General features: G+C 36.2%; 1 protein-coding gene across 11 annotated transcripts in view; it reads right to left on the bottom strand.

Moving 5' to 3' along the window:
* Nucleotides 1-349: 349 nt before the first annotated feature.
* Nucleotides 350-10,292, bottom strand: part of MBNL1 (muscleblind like splicing regulator 1) — a 206,010-nt gene continuing 196,067 nt past the window's right edge. For all 11 annotated transcript variants that reach the window (XM_066599981.1, XM_066600006.1, XM_066600038.1 and 8 more), the window contains one exon: nt 350-9,426. The gene's annotated coding sequence lies outside the window, so the exon portion shown is untranslated. The remainder of the gene's footprint in view (nt 9,427-10,292) is intronic.

The following is a 10,292-nucleotide window of genomic DNA, read 5'->3' as shown; positions in this document are numbered from 1 at the left end:
GCATATAGTATGTATACTCATATATGAATATACATGCATGGACATATTTTCCCTTTCATACACAACCAATATGCATGCATACATAAAAACTCATATATATATATATATATATATATATATATATATATGCAGATACGCTCATATCTACATTCAAGCATGCGTGTCCATACACATGCAAACACATATGCATTCATACTCATATACACTAAGATACATATGTATACACAAAATAATATGAAAACTTACCAAATGGTAGATATCTACACTACCTGTCTATCATCTATCGTGTACTCCATCTATCTACACAATCACTTTAGCACAAGAAAGGCCACAGATACAGAAAGCCAACTCCATAAAGGTAAGTTTTATTAGGGCAATTTCACTTTATTTTCATACAACATGATCAACTATTAGCAGTAAGAATAAAATAAGCATTAAAAAAACTGCAGGCGAAGACAGAATACATAGGTATCAGCAACTACAAGCAAAAAAGTAAGTCTGTGGTTATACAACTGCAAAATCAAGCGCATCTGTCCTTCTAGCAGATGAAGAGTCTAACAACTGAATTTAAGTGCAACTTAGGTATTTGCCAGTGTGACTTCTGGGTAGTAAAATGGTCCAATAATAATAACAATAATAATAATAACAATAATAATAGCAATAATAAATTTTAGCTTTGGTTTGCAACAATATACTGTTTGGTGAGTGCAATTTATTAAGATCTTATATACAAATCATCTGCTAAAAGAACAAATTAAAGCTATTTCAAAATAAAATCACGCTACTGCTACGGCTAATGAGCGCTGTTTGTTTTGCCTGCTAATGAATAGAAAGTGTACATTTCACAGAAACACCGTGGAGGCCTCTCGTCTGTGAGCTGAACTATGATAATATGGCTTTTGATGTTGTAAAGGGGCTATTCCATTAGGACAAAATCATTCCATAGGTCATACCAGCACATATGGAAATAATAGAGGGAAAATCTCATCCGCTTGTGGAGCTTCTCCATAAGCTGGAGTGGAAAGCTTCTGCAAGAGTGGCTCCTGCTGCGATAGACTTGGCACAATCATAAGGTATGTGACTCATTAATTGGTCAAGCCGCATGTAATACTACAGTTCTGCAGCGCCCACTACAAAGGGCATGATGGTTTCTTCTGCTGGCCTCTTTAATCAGCTGTTTACCAGTTGTTCTGTATTTAGAAATATGAGAATTGTTCTGATGAGAAAACCATTTTAAAGGGAACCTGTCACCAGTTTTCCACCTATTAAACCCCCTACAGCATTTAATCAATCTTATAATGGGCATGGGTATTTTCTTGGGAAATCTTATGCAAAGCAAACCTGTAAAAGGAAGGTTTTTAATTCTCCCAAGCCGCATGCAAATTATGGTCGAAGGGCCCAGTGTACGAGCCTGGCCATCAATGGTGGGTTGCGTACCTCCTTAAACCCTGCTTCTCTCTGTGCCAGTGACATTGAGATGTCATCATTGCTATGACTTTAAACTACTGCGACAGTTTAACCTCTTCTGGTGTCTCTGATTATAGCACTAGAAACTGGGAACTATTGGCACATGAGCAGTTGGACTGGATGGATCTGCCTATAATAGGGATGGATGAACTGTGCATGCGCTGCTCCTGGAGCTTATGGCGCATGCGCAAAAATTAGAATTTGGTGGTGATGACATTAAGGACATCTTTATGTCACTGACAGAGTGGGGTGGTGTTTGAGGAGTTACGCAGGTCACCAGAGATTGTTTGGCTTGCCCACCATGGACAATACGGCTTGGCCACCGGACTGATTACCTGTAATTTGCATGCAACATGGGAGAATTAAAAGCTTTCCTTTTACAGGTATGCCTTGCACAGTATTTCCAAAACAATAACTTTAAAATGCCCGTCACATTATTGCTTAAATGGTGGTTTAATAGGCGAAAAACTGATGACAGGCTCGCTTTAAGATTTGGTAACAAATTAGGGAAAAATGGGTAGCAGACCTGACAATCCAACGTTAGAATCCCATAGGCCCCACATCTGCACCATGTAAATGTCAGCAGATTTACACCAATGGGAACTGATTACTTCTTGTGCTCCATGGATAGCTTTTTATGCTTAACTAAACAACAGATGTGGGGACTTTACAGGTTTCTGGCCTCTTGAGGTCTTGGTAGCATCACTAAAGCACATAGGAAACAGAGACATGATGCTCTATTTGCTTGGCCCATAAAGTAGCTTCCTCCACTATGTATCGGTGACAGGTACACTTTAGGGTTTGTGAAACTGTATTTTTTTTTGTCTTGTGATTGATAAACTACAAAACTGTCAGAAATTGAACTGAATAGTTATATACCCTTATATAGTCTTGTCTGTGATATTTTAAACATGCAGTTGTTTGTTCGAGTAACGTATGGATTACTTGATCCATGACTACCTTTCAGTGGTTGAAGTATCTGCACTGCTTGTGTGATGTTGCTCAGGCAGACTTGGACCAGTGGGTCTGTATCTTGTATGATCTCTGAATAATGGTATATCTGTCCAGCTTAAAAAATCCTGGCAAACTACAAGCTGATCACATAAAGCAAAGCAACCTTTTTAGGGGGTATGGAGTGCTAACTCTGTGCCACTTTGCAAGCAATTTTGTTTAGCCTGTCATTTTATAAGCCTCAACAAAACTCCTTGTAATTATAGACATTTTTATTCAAAATAAGATCTTACTATAATACATGTTTCTCTCTTTATTTTGACTATATACAGAAGTGCAAAAAGTCAACTTCTCCCTAACCTTTCCGACATGCAAAATTGCAGCATAATCAACCTTCAAGAGTTTGCACACTCTTACTCGCTACGTAAACTTTGAATATTTGGATTATCAACAAAAAAAAAAAAAGTCCCTTGATTTATTGATTATGCAGCTTATTTATAACAAGGCCTGATATTCAGGGATTTCCAAAAATATTAAAACAATATCTTAACATTTGAAATGGATACAGTAGAAAATAAATTTTTACTCTAATATCTAGGAACTATTTTTCTCATAACTAATTACAAACAAAATAACTCATCAAAATATTACTTAATTGTCTGCCAGGATTGTTGCCGTAGCAACAACGTAACACCTTACTTTTAATGATTACATAATATAAGATATCCATACAAAAGATCTTTGTTCTCTTAGTGAAAACTAACAATGACTGATATTCTTACATTGTAATATTAAGTCAGTAAAATAGAAATCATTTCGTTAACAATAATACAAATACTTATATGACAATACATGGAAATTCAGAACTGAGTATGGTATGAAGAAAATAAAATTACTTTTTATTCTTTTTTTTGTATTTTGAAAAAGTTTTCAGTAAAACCTATGTCAACGAAAAAAAAAAAAACTACAAACTTAACAGTATTTAACTTGCAATAAAAAGGAAAACATTCTAATAAATGTAGGAAATTAAAAATTACATTTTAACAAGAGAAAAAAAAAATTACTATTCAATGATGTAAGTAATTATCATAAAATGCAAAGTCACTTGAACTTTCTTAACACAACTGAAATTACATTGGTTTGGGTTATAACCCGTAATGTAATCTAAGGCTTTAATAGATGCACAGTACAATCATTAATCTCCTCTTCAGTCCCATACCAAAAACATCTCCTAAAGTGATTGTTATATCATGTATCTCAATCATAAGCATCTGTGACTCTGAGGGTCCTGCAGCCAGTTCTACATAGAAAGAGTGCAGGTTCTCAGCAATAGGATGAAATGGATGAACTGTTAATAGAGTACTTTATTATACTACATTAAAAATTTGGGTAAGAGAAAATATTTATCAAGGTTAGAATGTAGGAGTTTTTGCTGTATGGCAATACAATGCATAGGCTGGATCATGAGGGGAAATGCATACCTAAAGGTGTGTGTGTAACGACCATTAGGGCAGTTCCCAAGGGTCAATGGCCAGATAGGGCTCTTGAGTCAATGTATTAAATTTACATAGAGGAGATATATTCGATCAATTTGGCTCAAAGGCATCAGATTAATGTGGCAAGTGTAATATAACCCTCCAATGCATTATAACAATGGTAATAGGCAAGAAGCCCATGACCACTGTAGCTCCAGGGGTCCATATCACTCTCAATCAGTCCCTGATCTTTTATATTTATTTCTTGTCCACACAGGTGCAATATGTAACCATATAATGCAGCTTTTATAGCCACAGTCTCTGAGATGATGTTCTGTTACATATGTTTTAATTTGGACAGCCTAATAGTATTTCTGCTTCAGGAGTATTATCTACAATATTTCAAACACTAAGCCTATTTTGCGTGGAGTTCAAGTATTGAGTCACTAAACTGATCTGAATAAATGGTTTACTACAAGCAGACTAACCCATAGCAATGTAAAAGAGACTGTCTGCTACAAAAAATATATATTTTTGGGTACATTTTTACATTCCGCAGCAGAAAATCCACACCAAAATCTGCGTAATTTCCGTGTCAAAAGCTGGGTCAAAATCCGATTGGTACCGGTTGTGATGGGGATTGTGGTTGGGATCCACAACTTATTTTACCCTTTCAATAGAACGTGAATTTTTGTGTGGATCTGCACCAAAATTCTCAGTTTTTGGCATGGAAATCCTATGAATTTAGTCACTGCCAGCATGGCATTTGACAATGGAGTGAAGTGGGAAGATTATTGTTATTTCAATAAAGCCAATGAACACCCTCTCATGTAGGACTTCACAGGAAATAAGCTGTAACTTTAACCCTTTAAGGACTGTATCAATTTGGGCCCTAAGAACCAAAGATTTTTTTTCTTTAACTTACAGCCTTCTATGGGTCATAGCTGTTTATTTATGCCATAACTGTTTGGGACCTTGTTTTTTATAGGACAGATTGCAGATTTTTTACATTATTTCAGGGTATATATAAGTTAATTTTTCATTTATATTGATTTTATTAAAAAATGGCAGAGTGTATGAAAAATGTAATTCTGCCATATGTTATTATTTTTTGTGCTGTTTACCATAACTGACAAAATGACTTTATTGTACGTGTCAACATGAGTTCTTGGGTACCTTTTATATGTTTTGTTTTTTTTCACTATTGCATAATCTTTATATCTTTAATCAATATAATTTGCAAACATAGAGCACAGTATAACCATGGGGCCCAAATCCAAGTAGGCTGTGGCATCTGTCCTGGTATAACTAGGGTTACCATTAGACCTTGCTTTCACAACGTCATTAAAATCATTAACTTGCTTTTTGGAAAGATCTACCAAATTGATTACGTTGGTACTAGCCTCTCAGGTTCACCATACTGAAAATGTACTGCGCGTGACTGGGCAAAGAGAATGCAATGAATCACAGCACCTGCGTAATATCATTCATTATGTCATAACTTATTTGATATATCTTGCCCCAATTAACCAGCCAATGCATTGTACATGTATCCACTAGCAAAATACCAAGTTCATCCACATAATACAATTAAACTGTTATACACCAAATCTGAAAAAAATGCATAAATTCAAAGAATTGTAGCTTTTGGTATTTTTTCGTAAATTAATGGGTAAAATCATAGCTATGAGTTTCCTGAACCTTCACGAAGATTGATTCCTACCAGGAATAATACAGCTAGAACATAAATGCTGTAATAACGTGTATTCTGACACCATAGAAATAGCTCATCATTGAACGCACACAAACGACCAGTCTTCTGAGTAATATAACATATTTTAAAACACACAACTTTTTTAACATATATATTATATATCACTCTATATATTTACACACAATCATAAAAACTTTAAATGTTTCTCTATTTAGGTTAGTGCATACTGTATGTAATGTACATACTAGTTGTAAGGTACTAGTAGTATTCTGCTATTGAATACTCAACTATATTGCATATGCTTACTTATATATACACATATATACAGCACAGGCATTTAGTAACAGACTTTGTTATGCTGCAGGATCATTTTGGACAGATCTCTGCATAAACTATCTCCTTTTACTTTACAAGGATACATGTTTAGTTAAGGGACTATAATTTATTGGCACAGAATTGCTCTGAAGTATATGCTAAGGCATTAAAAAGTGCAAATTTTGACGATTAGGCATAGGACTTTTGATTAGATAAAACATTCATTAATATATGTTAAAGGTGTTTTCTGAGACTCTTTCAAAAGTTGCTAAGGGCAAGAAATGGCCTAAAATAAAAATCTAAGCACATCTCATAAGGTATGTGTCCAACCAATCCAGCATAGCTGCTAAGCACATGACTGCTGCAGGTTCTCCTGGGAACCAGGGTTCCAGCAATGAACTGGTGGGACATTTAATGGGTGAAAACTACGTTATTTAAAAAAAAAATGTTTAGTCTTTTCGCTTTGCTTAACAACTTTTTTAAAAGTTCAGAAAGACTTCTTTAATAACCATAGGTATTCACTTAAAGTGTACATTCACCTTTGGAGAACCTAAAGGAATATATTAGGGTGTATATATAAACAGTTTCTTAAAAGGTTTTCCCACCACAAGTTGGTTGGGACCATGACCAATCCTCAGAATGAAGGAGACATGGTGCTAGCAGAACGATGTGCCTCCTCTGCAGTTTCCTGTACAGCTGCGCTCCCATCCACCCACTATACTAAAAAACCGCAGCAGATGCCACTTGAATTGATCTTTGTGCAGTCTCCTGCACAGCTGTTGGACAAGAGCCCCTCTGTGCAGAGAAAAAGCATGAGGGATCTTCCCTTCATTCTTGAGATCAATGGAGGTGTGAGAAGTTGACTCCCATTGATAACAAGGTTAAGACAAATGCAAGCAGCAGGTAATGGCATTCTAAGATGTGAATACCTCTTAAAATTACTGTAGCGGTACCACAATTTGTCTCTTTTAGGCAGGAGCAGTTTGGTAATAAAACAGCAATGGAGAATTTATATTTAATTTCTATTTCCTGTGCGTCCATCAGCGGAACAGAGGAAATTGTTAATGGCAACTACATATGGAGAACCAGGCACAGGTTGTTGTAAACCACCCTATGTCTGCAGTGAATTTGATTTCTCTGGTTTGCTTTTGGATCATTTATAATAGGTAATTTTAGTAATAGAACCTTAATGGGCTAAATTCTGACTATGATGTTCCTTAGCATACCATAAAAGTGTAGGGTCACCAAAGGCAAACCCATCTTTTCAATGTTAATGACTACTAAAACGCTTTTTTCTGAGTTATAACATTGATGCCTATCCTTACAATAGGCAATTACTTTGTGATTGAGGCGACTGACCCATGGGACTCAAATTATTCAACAGAGCAAAGGAGAAATGGCTGGACCTCTACAGATCACACATTATTAGTTTCTTCTAAGGATAGGCTATCAATGCTGTAGCCCAGAAAACCCATTCAAGGCCAATATCACATGGCAGTATTCTGGTCACTATTTTGCATCAGTATAGTAATCCAAAGGTGGAACCTACAAATAAAAAGTATAAAGGAAAGACTTGTACTTCTTCCATGGTTTTGGCTTACAAATAATGCATGATGTAAACCACCGGTCATAATACTGCCATGTGACCTATCTTTGTATTTTCCTTTGCTCTATAAGTAATTGGCCTCTTTCACATGGGAGTATTTTGATCGTTGGTTGGATCAGCATTTCTAAGTCAAAATCAGGACTGAGTTCAAAACATGTAGGAGGTACAGTTTTTCCCATTATACTTTTTTCTGCAGCTTCCACTCCTGGTTTTGGCTTACAAATACTAGTACAAAATGCTGGCATAAATAATGTTACGTGAAAGTAGCCTTTAATCATTTTTACTCAATTATTGAAAGTAAAGCAATCTCTTTGCAGTATATTGGTTTTATAATATATTTTACGATTTTTCCATGAAACTTAATCTCACCTAAATAATTAGGGATTTCTTAACCTCTTTAGTGGCACGCCCGGAAAATCTCTGCTGCACTGACCATGCAGTTAAACCCCGGAAGATTTCCGTGGACAGCTCTAGTGCTGAAATGCTGGCCAGATCACACAGTTATTGTGCCACTGTACACGTTTGCCACTTCGAATTACCTCCGAATAATCTCAGGTGCTTGCTACGCTGACATGGTAATAATAAACCTGCCACTAAAGGGGTGAAAGGGAACCTGCTGCTAACAAATTGGTATAGTGACAAGTTTATAAACATATTCCCCCACCCTATAAATTATAAATGGCAGTTTAGAGGGGCACAAAACTTCTGCAAAATTTCTTTTAAAAGCTTTGCTCTACTTTGTTTTTCCTTTTCAATAAATGGCCATAAGCTGCATTTTGAAGGCAACAGGCCTGTGAGAACTACCGTGCACAGCACAATACATGTCATTCACCCACTATGGCATCTCCTGTTTTCTCTGGCACAATTGTTTAAAACCACATTAAAAAAGATGGCATTTCTATGATGTCAGCTTGACACATTCGGTTCAGGTAAACTCATTTCTGTGAGAACTTTGGCTTTGCAAAATCTAACCGTGCCTATGACTGATCCATTGTAACATAGAAAATGTGGTTATTCTGCATACAAAAAAAAAGAAATAACACTGTTGAAATAATACTCTCTATTGATGTACAGTCAATGGCACTTTATGGGCACAAATAATAATAATACCATACCTAAAGCCTTAATGTGCTTTAAAGACATACACAGCTGTGGTTTGCTTGGCACATTCATCTGTGTCAGACCTCTTGCCACCTATTACAATCTAGAACAGGAAAATATCATCCTTAGAAAACTAGTTTGCATGCATACTCCCAGCTACAATGTCAATTGAAAAGACAAGGTGCACCTTTTGTTATTTGTAAACCTTGAAAGAAAGAAAAATAAACAATCAAAAATTATAATCTTGGTCTAAAGACGTACCAACACGTTGTAGATTACCAAGTACAACATAGTCTGACTTTTCAACTCGGAAAGCAGAACATACATCAGATGTACAAGTGATTAGTACAAAGAGACAGGGGTTCGGCTAGGGGAAGCTTGGCATTACCCCCCTAGTGTTTAATTCCAGGGGGTTCTAACAAGACATTTTTTCTTGTTTAGGATATTTAGATACAGGGCTTAGGACAGAAAATTGAGTTTTTTGTCCTGGTGATGAAAACCCATGCTATGCCTCTGCTAAAAGATGTATGTGTGCGCACCAATGTGAGAAAAGACAGGATATGTTGCATCATGTTTGAATAGAAATTTCACTTTAGCACGAATATCAAGAAAAAATGTACAAATCATATACTGTAATGTGTGTAATGGGATCCATATTGATCTTGGCATTGTTCAGCATGCAAGATGAAAGTGTGTCACTGTGGGCAATGCTGTGTTTCTCGTTTGTACTGTATGCATACTATGGCTAATGGCCTTGGCCTGTACTTTCTTCAAGTTCCGTGTCTCCTTAGCATGATCTAGAAGAAAAGCATACATAACTGCTTAATATTAAGACTATAATCGGCAACATTATTACCATTTATCGTAGTGTACAACTGCTGAAGACCAGTCCGGGTGTCCACAATTCTCTTCATTAAACAGGCTACATCTATTGCATGATTTTGTCCATAGGAAGCAAAATTTGATATAAAAACTTAGATCAATGTTAGATGTTCTATGGGATTAGTGATACTGGAATGGCTTTATTAATAGGGATTGCATTATTGTGCTACATACAGGAATATACTGTATATATTTGGAGGCTCATAGTTACATGCTTCTGTGTTCCCTTGCACAGCTGCTGGCTTAATCAGGGATGCGCGGGTCATAAAGTTTAATGAAACTTCGACAAAAATTACATTTTAGAGAAAAGAACCACCAGAGCTGAATAAGCACATTGCAAAAAGGGAGTGTAACAGGCTTGTAGAATAGCCAAGTTACTGATAAAGGTTGCCGGCAATTGCCATTAGTGGGAGTTTACTGCATATGTACCATATTTACAGATGTTCACATGACCGGCGCATTCCTGGTAACTTGATTTACAGCATTGTAATGCATTGTAGTTTGGTTGTCATGATGTTGTAAATGTCAAGTTAACATTTGCTACATATGCACATTGCTTCCATTGAATGCAATGGGAACTGCATGCAGTGAGCTCCCCCCTTGTAGGATCTGCAATTAACCAGAATGTTAACATGAAAGACTATTTTTTTACTTAAATGCATGTATCTTTGGGGGAAAAGCATTACTTCCCATAGAGTTTTATTAAAAAGTCTTGCAACATTTGACTTCTGCAGCTTCTACATATCACTGTATATATAGTAAGCAGCAGAAGGTTTCTTCA

This window comes from Eleutherodactylus coqui, chromosome 1 (assembly GCF_035609145.1).
Source record: "Eleutherodactylus coqui strain aEleCoq1 chromosome 1, aEleCoq1.hap1, whole genome shotgun sequence".
Classification (NCBI taxonomy): Eukaryota; Metazoa; Chordata; class Amphibia; order Anura; family Eleutherodactylidae; genus Eleutherodactylus; species Eleutherodactylus coqui.
The sequence above is the reverse complement of the archived record's forward strand: the minus strand, read 5'-3'. Positions and strand labels throughout refer to the sequence as shown.